General features: G+C 36.9%; 1 pseudogene; it reads left to right on the top strand.

Moving 5' to 3' along the window:
- Positions 1 to 1,015, top strand: part of LOC110294878 — a 14,876-nt pseudogene extending 13,861 nt beyond the window's left edge.
- Positions 1,016 to 10,000: the final 8,985 nt, after the last annotated feature.

Here is a 10,000-nt window from a genome sequence, read left to right as displayed (position 1 = left end):
GGTCTACAGAGTGAGTCCAAGAATAGCCAGGGCTAAAAAAAAAAACAGGGCTAAAAAAAAAAAAAAAAAAAAAAAAAAAAAAAAAAAAAGAATTAAAGAATGTACTCTGATTCCACTTTACAGCAAGACTAACTTGAAGTATGTAAAGAGCCAAAACATTTTACATTTTTAGTAATAAAGGAAAATATAGTTTATTATTTACATTGAACAACTCACAACTACAAGGAGATATTTATAAAAAGACAAAAGAGTCAGCAAAGGAACAATTATTGCACATCTATATTTATAATTAATAACCATGTATAAATGACTGGTACAAATTCCTCATAAATTCTAACTCCTTATCCATTCTGTCCAGAAATGCACCACAGTGGAAATGGCATGGATTCGCAATGCATTTGCAAATTTTTTCTACTACTGTTCTGAACTCTTTACACCAGCTCCATTAGTAAATGGCTTTCTGCTTGACTCATACTTCTAAACCTCAAAACTGGCTCATTTTGATTTTGTTTATTTTGCTTTCGGGCCTTAACTGATTCCAATCTCTTATTTATGTATATTTGTTTTCTTCCTAGCATTTCTCTTTATATATTCAAGTCTGTGTGTTGAAGTAGTTCTAGCTTATATATTATTTAATAAGATCTTGATTGTGATAAGTGACCACAATCATTTTTCTTATGCTTTCATGTAGTCATCTTTATGATATGCATAACTTTATATACATATATTTTCATGGTCATTCTGTAAGGGAATGTCCATTGTATTTTCCTTTAGCTATAAAGAGAATGCTATGTGGTTGTCAACCATTCACCATGACCAGCCTATGAAGCCCCTGGACAGAGCAGTCTTCTGGATTGAGTTTGTCATGTGTCACAAAGAGGCCAAGCACCTGAGACCACTCACACACAACCTCACCTGGTACCAGTGCCACTCTCTGGATGTGATTGGATTCCCACTTGCCTGTGTGGTGGCCATTGCTTTTCTTGGTGTAAAATGCTGTCTGTTTGTTTACTGATTTTTTTTGGAAAGATGGGAAAGAATAAAAGGGACTAGTGCTCTTTAAGAAGGAAGGCTCTGATCTGTGGCCCTGATGAGGAAGACTATTCGATTCCATGCTAGCACTGTGTATCAGATGCTTGTTGTTTCAGGAGGCATTGGGCTACTTGATTTACCTATATATTTTACTTCGTGTGTTACGGTATTAACCATTTTAAATCTTTATCTTCTTATACAAGTTGTTTTCATGTTGATTTATCAATGTAATAATGATGAGAATGATGATAACCACTGAAACACCAACTTGTTTATGAGAGAAAAATAGGAAGTTTGAAGTTTTTATTGTAAATGTTCAGATTTTATTTTTTAAATGAAATTGAAAAAATGGACTATCAGTGTCTGTCAAAAACAAAAAGGAAAAAATAACATGATATATTTCTAAAGTGATAAGGGAAAATAAATAAATAAATAAATAAACAGACAGAAGACAGATAGATGGTTGATAGATAGATAGATAGATAGATAGATAGATAGATAGATAGATAGATAGATAGATAGATAGAGATTGCTCTAAAAACTGACAGGGCAAGTTTTATTGAAACTACCACAGTAAAGGAAAGCTGGTGGGTTCATAACACATACACAGTCACAGACCACCAATAACAACAAAGCAATAACAATGAATACAAAATAAAGTTTAAAGAACACTAAAACATGAGGAGAGGGGAATTAAAGAAACGGGAATTTAAAAAGAAGTTTTAGAGTAAGTGAAGAAAAATTGCTTAAATGTCCCAGCAATGGAAAAAAAAAAAAAAAAAAAACAGCGTGCGCGTGGTGCAGTTCACAGTTTCACAGAAGTACAGATGCATGCACATCAACATTACAAGTTAAATTCCTTTTAAAGACAGAGTCCATAGCAAAATACAAGTGGAATCCAGAATAAGTTGATCTAGTCTAGTGCAAGTGCTATCCGCTACATGGTAAAAATACATGTTTTTGTTTTTCTTTTTATTTATGTATTTGTCAATTGTTTGTTTTTACATCCCAAATTCTGTCTCCTTCCTGGCCCTTCTCTCACAGATTTTCTCCCTCTATCCCCTCCTCTTCTTCTCTGAGAGGGTAAACAAAATACTTTAAGAATTTATATTTATTTATTACATGAACTCAAGATGTTTCCTAATACATTTCCCACTGAAAACTAGATCATCCAATAAAATTTTTGTTGGAAAAAAGAAAGACATTTTTAACCACATGACAGACACCTTGAATATCCTTTTCATTGAACGGTCCTGTGCCCTTGGTCAGTGTGAAACTGCACAACAGAAGATGGCCTGCAGTGCTCAGAATACTAGCTGAGTACATCATGCTCAATGCAGTGTGCTTGGTGTAGTTAAACATTTCCTTCCTGTGGCAACAAGGTGGTTTATGTCTTTTCCTTACTCATTTAGCAAGTCATTTCTAGCTGCTGTGATACCCTGGAGAAGTAAGGAAAAACGCAAACTTAGAGTACACTTTCCCATTAGAAACAGAGATTAATAGTTGTGGAAAGAATGAGAATTAAGATTGAATGGGAAATTTTGGTATCATAGCATAGTATCTGTGCTAGAGATAATATCTTAAATAGTAAATGGTTCTCAAGATCTGACCTGCAATATCTAAAATTTAGAATTTTTATACTCATAGTATAGTCTGCAAAGCAGAACACAGAAGAAAGAATCCAACTGTACAGCATTTATTTTGCTCAGTAAAACATAGAGTTGGGATGGGAGATATAACTATCACTTTTGATACATGGAAAAGATTTCTACAGTGCTCTTTAGTGCAAAACTTGAATATGATTATTAATGAGATCAGCTGTGATAATGAGGTAGGAAATAAATAACCCATCTTTAAACTACGTTTTTCAGAGAGCTCTCAGCCTATTGTAAATGGAGACCTTGAATCTTGGCCAGTCAGAGTTTGCCAATTGTCCCTGTTTACTCTGCACCAATTATATTGTTTGACTTTGCTCAGGGCAAGACGCCTTTTGTAATGGCCTTGTCTAGCTATGTGCTCATCTGTGGTTAATGATCTCCAGGGCATAGAGAAGACTTCCAAACAGTATTCTGAAAGTGTTAATTTTAGGATTTTTCCAAAAAGACTCAGACATGATTTTTTTCAGGAAATACATAAAATGAATCATAATGCAGAAAGTCCCCAAGAATGCAACTCGCAGAGACCAAGACCCAAAAGAGATAGAAAGACAGTGATTGCAGCATCAGCTCAGCTTTGCTGGAACTGTGACAAGCAGCTGTGCTGGCTTTAGGACTCTGGCTGTTCCCAGTGGATGTGCCTGTGCCACACCAGAAACATGGAGTCCTTTTGGCACATACTCAGAGCAGTATGACTGGGTGATATTATGACAGACATAATTTTAGCTTTCCGAGAGTTCTCAATGATGATTTCAAGAATGATGACACTGGTGTGGATCCCACTAACATTAAATGTGGCTTCCCTTTCCCCCACATCCTCACCAGTATTTGTTGCCAGTCATTTTCCTCATCTTAGTGATTCTCTCTGGAGTAAGATAAAAATGTAAAATAGTTTAATGTGTATTTTTCTACTTTTAAGGACAATGAACACTTTGAGATATTTTTACTTCATCATTTGAGAACTCTCTGTGTGGCAATATATTATAATGAAAATATCTCTCAAAAAAATAAACTGCTACTTTTTTATAACTTTAGTCTAGAGTTAATAATACCATTTGATGTCACTTAAGGCTTATGATTGATAGCCTGCTTTATTCTCAGCCTGTTTGTTTAACTTGTCTTCATGCAATCAAGTTTTACAGTAAAATCTTAAGTATAGCCGTGATCTTAAATTATATACTTTTCCATGGCTCTGACTCAAAATTCTGAATGTGTACATGCATGTGTCTTAGTTTGGGATTTTATTGCTGTGAAGTAACAACAGACCATGGCATCTCTTATAAAAGAAAATTTTAATTGGGGTTAGTTTATACCTACAGTAGGTTTATCATCATGGCTGTCAGAATGGTGGCATCCATGCAGACATGGTGCTGGAGAGGTAACTGAGAGTCTACAACTGGATCTGCAGGAAGAAGCAGTGAGCCACAAGGCCTACTTTGAGCTTCTGAAACCTCAGAGCCCACTTCCCAATGACACACTTCCTCCAACAAGGCCACACCTTCTAATAGTGGCATTCCTTATGAGCCTATGGGGTTCATTTTCTTTCAAATCACCACAGTCATGACAATAAATGTTGAAAACAACAAATATGTTGAAAAAAAACCTTATGGAACAAAGATCTATTTTAAATGCTAGAAACAACATTCCAATAATACTCAATAGAGTTTTTCATTTGTTTGTTTGGTTGGTTGTTACATTGGTCATTTGAGGTCAGGTAGAATCAGTAAGAATTTCTGTGAAAGGTCCCTCATTCTTTTTCCCATGTGATGCTTTCTAAGATGTTAATAATTATGGAGCAAAATTCCTTTTTTAGAAACACAAAAAAAAAATTCACAAGCACAGAAACATGGACAGATTCACACACAAAAAATTGAGATAAGCAAAGATAAATATATTTCATCACATATGATAAAATGATTCTTTCATTTAGTGTAATTATTAAATCTTACACAGAAAGAAATATAGGAAAATATGTGCATGGGAGGATAAATTTTACACACTGTGGAAATTTTAATTACATATTAAGTACTTCAAGTTTAAATATCACCCAAAATTGCTTCAAAACTGACTTTATAATATTCCAAGTGTGTCATCTACTACAAGTGGTTTAATATGGAAAGCTGTGAATTTTCATATGTTACATGGGCAAAAATCATATAAATGTATTCATATATAAAATTTCTTGGCAGCATTATATTTCTTTTAAATATAATGAATATGTTAAATAGAAACAATGCTTAAAGACAGAAATACAACCATAATTACAGGGGGGCAACTAAACAATCATTAGTTTATTTTTGAAGGTGGCTCATGAAGCTTAGTCGTCAACATGAGAGTGGACAACTGTTAAGTGAGAATTTCCTTCACTAATTTACAGAATGAATTAATAGGAGTTAAGAATCGATAATACAAATGTGCTAACTGAAAGACAGCCTCTTAATACTCTTTAATCATAAAACCCAATATTTAATATATAACACAGAAACATTTTTCAATAATTTACTTTTTATTCACTTTACATACTCATCACAGACCCTATCCCTACCTTACGAATCCCTCCCATTTATCCCCTTTTTCCCTGAGGAGAAGGGGAAGTCCCCCTTGGGTACCACTGGACCCTGGGACATCTACTCCCAGCAGGAACATCCTCTCCTGCTGAGGTCTAAACAGGCACTCCAGACTGGCAACAGAGTCAGAGACAGCTCCCATTCCAATTGTTATGGGATCCACATGAAGGCCAAGCTCTGCATCTGCTACAGATGTGTAGGGGGCCTAGGTTTAGCCTCTCCATGATCTATGAGTGGTGGTCAGTCTCTGTGAGCTCCCATGGACCCAGGTTATTTGACTCTGTAGACCTTATTGTGTTCTTGATGTCTCCAGTTCAAGCAATTCTATCCCCCAAGACCCCCATGATGTTTGGCTATGGGTCTCTGCATCTTTTTTCACCAGTTGCTGTATGAAGCCTCTCAGGAGACAATTTTGCTAGGCCCCTGTCTACAAGCAGAGCAGAGTATCATTAGTAGTGTCTGGGGTTCTCACTCTCAAATGGGCTGGGTCTCAAGTTAGGGCAGTCTTTGGTTGGCTATTCTTCAGTCCCAGCTCCATCTATATCCCTGCATATCTTGTAGGCAGGACAATTTTGTGGGTTGAAGGTTTTATGGGTAGTTTGATATCCCCTTCCTCCACTTGATGTCTTGTCTGGCAAAAGGAAGTGACCATTTCTGAGATTCTATCATACATCCATCAGAATGGTTAAGATCAAAAACGCAAGTGACAGCACATGCTAAAAAGGCTGTGGAGCAAGGGGAGCACTCTTACTTTGCTGGTAGGAGTACAAACTTGTGCAACCACTTAGGAAATCAATTTGGTGGTTTCTCAATAAATTTGGAATAGTTCTACTGTAGAACCCAGCTATCCTATTTCTGGCCATATACCCAAAGGATGTCCCACCATACCACAGTGACACTTGCTTAACTATATTCATAGTAGCTTTATTTGTAATAGCCACAAACTTGAAACAACCTAGATGCCCCTCAATTGAAAAAAGAAATGTGGTACATCTACACAATGGAATACTATTTCACTTTTAAAAACAAAGACATCATGAAATTTGTAGGCAACTGGATGAAACTTGTGAATATCATCCTGAGTTACCAGACCCAGACCCAGAAAGACACATGTGGTATGTACTCACTTAAAAGTGAGTAATAACCATAAAGTGCAAGACAAACATGCTACAATCCACAGACCCAGATAAACTAGGTAATAAGGAGGGGAAATGTGTGAATCTTACTCAAAATGCAAAATAAAATAGTCATGGGGTGGATGCAAAGAGGGAACTGAGTGGGAAAGGGGGTATAGAGGGGAATGGGACTGGTGACCAGGTGTGAGTGGACAGAGGTGGAGAGGTGGGGAGAGTGCTGGGGGTGAGAATAGAAATCTATAAGGAACATCTCTGGACCAAGTTGTAACTCTGGGATGGGGAGGCTCCAGGAAATCTATGGGGGAGACCTTAGCTCAAAAAAAAAAAAAAAAAAAAAAAAAAAAAAACTCAACATATTCTTAAAACCAACAAGAACTAGAAACATTACTGAAGACTAATGAAGACTGAACTTTAGAACAAACGTGTCTTCCCCAGTGTCACTGAAAGTCTTCTAGTGATGAAACATTCAGCTGTCAGGAAAAAAGTAAAATGTCTACATTTTTGATTCAGTTCAACAAAATGATACCTAAAGGATACACAAAATATCAATATTTCATCTGTTAGCACCCCAAGTATTATTGTCTCCTTGGGTATTTGGGAATGTACAGATAATTATAAGTGGGAGTGTAGTGTTCTTAGAAACAGTCATTGAACAAGAGATAGAGAATAGGAAGTGTGGCAGAGATGAGTTTAGTTAGTCAGTGATTCTCCATTTTGGTGGTAAACATTCACCTGATGTCCCAATATGTGAGCCATCTTAATGTTTTACAAAACATTTTGTGGGATTTTTGTTCCATCTGTACTTACCTCCATCCTGGTTAGAAAGGACCAATATAGTTTGGCTCATTTGTATCTTTCATATGCAGCAATTCTCTGTGTCCACTCACAAGCCAGCACTTTGGTGGCCAAGTATTAGTTGCCTCAATTATGTTGTCCTAAATACAAGGTTTGTGAAAATAAGAGATTTAAGTAGACAATCGCTACTTAAGGACCTGAATAATCATCTTCTTATGTTAATGACATATTCACATGCTTTTGTTTACATCCTATACTCATGTCAAGTGAGGTATTTTTTCTGTTGGGTCTCTTTTTGTATGAAGTTAGAATAAGGTTGGCTTTGCTCAAGCTGCTGAGTCACAGTGACATTTCTAATAGTCACACTCTGAGAAAGGAGGTCAACTAAGGTTTGATAAAACGGTAATAATTAACCATAAATTCTATGTTAGATAAGGTGAGACCTGGGAATGATTAATTAATAATAGCAAATAAATGCAGATTGCAAGCATTAAAGCAGTTGTCTTTTTCCATCGCCATTGGTTACAAGTAGCCGAAGTTCAATCATGCTTAATTCTTTCTGGTTGCTGTTAAAAGCATAAAACCACTGCACTGTACAATACCCATCAAGTTCATCAATCATTTGGTTTACAAACAAAATCTGACCAGATAGAGCAATTCCCAATTTTTTGAAGATCTGACATTTTGATTTCCCTAATGGGTGCACAAGTGTCTACTACCAGCAATAGAAGAGTATTTCTCCCTTATCGTTCATCCTTGCCAGCAGGAGCCGTCATTTGTTATTGATCCTAGCCATTTTGACAAGTTTAACACAGAATATCAAAATCGTTTTGATTTGGATTTCCCAGGTGGCTAAGTATGTTGAAATTTTAAGTGTTTCTCAGCCATGGTGAGTTTCCTCTATTGAGAATTCTCTAGGTACACATGTACCCGATTTTTAATTGGGTTATTTGGGTTTAGGATACCTAGTTTCCTTAGTTCTTGATATATTTTGGATATTAGTGACCTATCAAAATGTGGAGTAGGCAAAAATCTTTTCATTCTGTAGACTGCTGCTTTATCCAAATGATGGTGTTCTTTGCCTTGAAGAATCTTTTTAGTTTCCTGAAGTCCCACTTATTTTTTTATTTATTCTAGATTTTTTTTTTATTTCTGGGGATTGTAATATAATTACAACATTTCTTCCTTTCCTTTCCTCTCTCCAAACTCTTTCATATAAACACTCGCTCCATTGTCCCTCTTTCCTGTCCCCCTCACACAGTCCCTAGCCCCTTCCCCTATCCCCTTCTCCTCTGAGAGGGTGGAGAGCCCCTGGGTATGCCCCACCCTTTCACATCAAGGTAATCTTTGATCTTTGTACCTGCACTATCACTGTTCTGTTCAGAACATTGTCTCCTGTGCCAAAGAGTTCAAGCTTATTCTCTAATGTCTCTCCTGTCAGATTCAGTGTGTTCAGTTTTATGTTGAATTCTCTGGCCCACTTGGACTTGAGTTTTGTGCAAGGTGATAAGTTTGGATCTATTTACATTTTTCTACATGCGAACATCCAGTTTGACAAGCACTATTTGTTAAAGATATTGTCTTTCCACTGTATATTCCTGGTTTCATTATCAGGTGTCCATTTTCTGTGGACCTGATAGTTATGGCTACCCACAGGGAGTCCAGGTAAAATGTATTTCTGGGAATGTGGATCTAACACTTAGAAGAAAGGGCAGTTAGTCTAGGAGTCTGAAGAGTTTCGCAGGAAGAAGGAGAGTAGATTGGGATCTGGTTATTTAGTCTGTTTAGAATGATAGGAGACTGTGATGAGAAATCATTGCAGAAGGTCTGATATATTGGGGGATTGGAACTGGAGGGGCAGAAAGAGAGGTGAAGATCTGCAGTCAGCCTCCTATCAGCTTCCTTGGCAGGAGTGGCACTTAGGTTAGCAGTGGGTGACTGCTGGAGTTGGGGCCCAGGACAAAGTAAGGGTAGGGAAGGGAGGTTAAGAAAGAAAGGGATCCACAAGAATGTGGGAAGAGCAGAGGAGGGGTGGGGAGAGGAAGGCTACAGCAGGTGTTCTGTTACAGAGCTAGAGATGAGACTGGAGGATTGGATTTAAACTGGAGGAGGGAGCAGTGAAGATCTTCATTTGGCTTACCTTTTCCCTACCAAGTTCAGCTGTTGTGTTCCTAGTGAATACTCGCTGGTGTTGAAGCATGGGATAATGAGTTGAGGGAAGGAAGGTTGGAGGTGAAGAAGGTTGTAATCCGGTGAGAATGGGATCAGAAAGGAAAGGGAAACTGCATTAGGCATTCTGCTACAGAGCTGAAGTTGAGATTGGAGTGTTGGGGACTGAAGGAACAGAAGGAGACATGAATCTCTACATGCTGTTTCAGGAGTTATCTTTAACATTCATGCTTAACTTAGAAGGTAAATACTTATGAGTGATGTTGTATGAGTATTATCCGGGCATTCCAAAATTGACAGCTTATTTTGAAACTGGGCTTGAAAATGATTTTGTTACCACAGCCCATAATAATCATTGCTATGCCTGCTTTGCAACATGTAGCAAAAAATAAATAGACAATTGAACAAATTTTGACATCATTATGATTTTGGACCTTTTCATTTAATTGCAAAGAATTTCCTTTCCTAGTAATACTAATAATACTATGAATTCATGTGGAAAATGCCCTTGCTATTTTTGCCAGGTTTAAAGATAAATAATTTATAGTGTCAACAAGTTATATGCAAATTCTAAGAATAACTCACNATTTCAGAGAGCAAATTCCATAGCTTCAAAAATAATACACACTAATCAAAGAGCTTATGT

This window comes from Mus caroli, chromosome 5 (genome assembly GCF_900094665.2).
Source record: "Mus caroli chromosome 5, CAROLI_EIJ_v1.1, whole genome shotgun sequence".
Classification (NCBI taxonomy): domain Eukaryota; kingdom Metazoa; phylum Chordata; class Mammalia; order Rodentia; family Muridae; genus Mus; species Mus caroli.
The sequence above is the reverse complement of the archived record's forward strand: the minus strand, read 5'-3'. Positions and strand labels throughout refer to the sequence as shown.